Source organism: Solanum tuberosum, unplaced genomic scaffold (assembly GCF_000226075.1).
Source record: "Solanum tuberosum cultivar DM 1-3 516 R44 unplaced genomic scaffold, SolTub_3.0 scf00124, whole genome shotgun sequence".
NCBI lineage: Eukaryota > Viridiplantae > Streptophyta > Magnoliopsida > Solanales > Solanaceae > Solanum > Solanum tuberosum.
In genome coordinates, this window is record NW_006239049.1 from 1,116,299 (window position 1) to 1,116,575 (window position 277).

The following is a 277-nucleotide window of genomic DNA, read 5'->3' on the forward strand; positions in this document are numbered from 1 at the left end:
AGCTCGATGCCCCTGCAACTCTCTCACGCACCCTCTGCTGGCACAACTCTTCGTCTAAAAGCGAAGCCCTTTTTGCCACCTTCTCTTGCCTACGCTGTCTCTTTTGAGCTTTCTCCTCCTCAGTGCGATAAGAGCGGTGCCTCTTGCCTTTGGCATGTGTAGGTGCAAGCCCCTCCTCGACGGTCCCACTGAAGAAAGCATCTAGCACTGTATCATCAGCCAGTGCAGTAGGTGCAACCTGAGGCTCAACTGAAGGGGCGGCAAGAATGGCATCAAC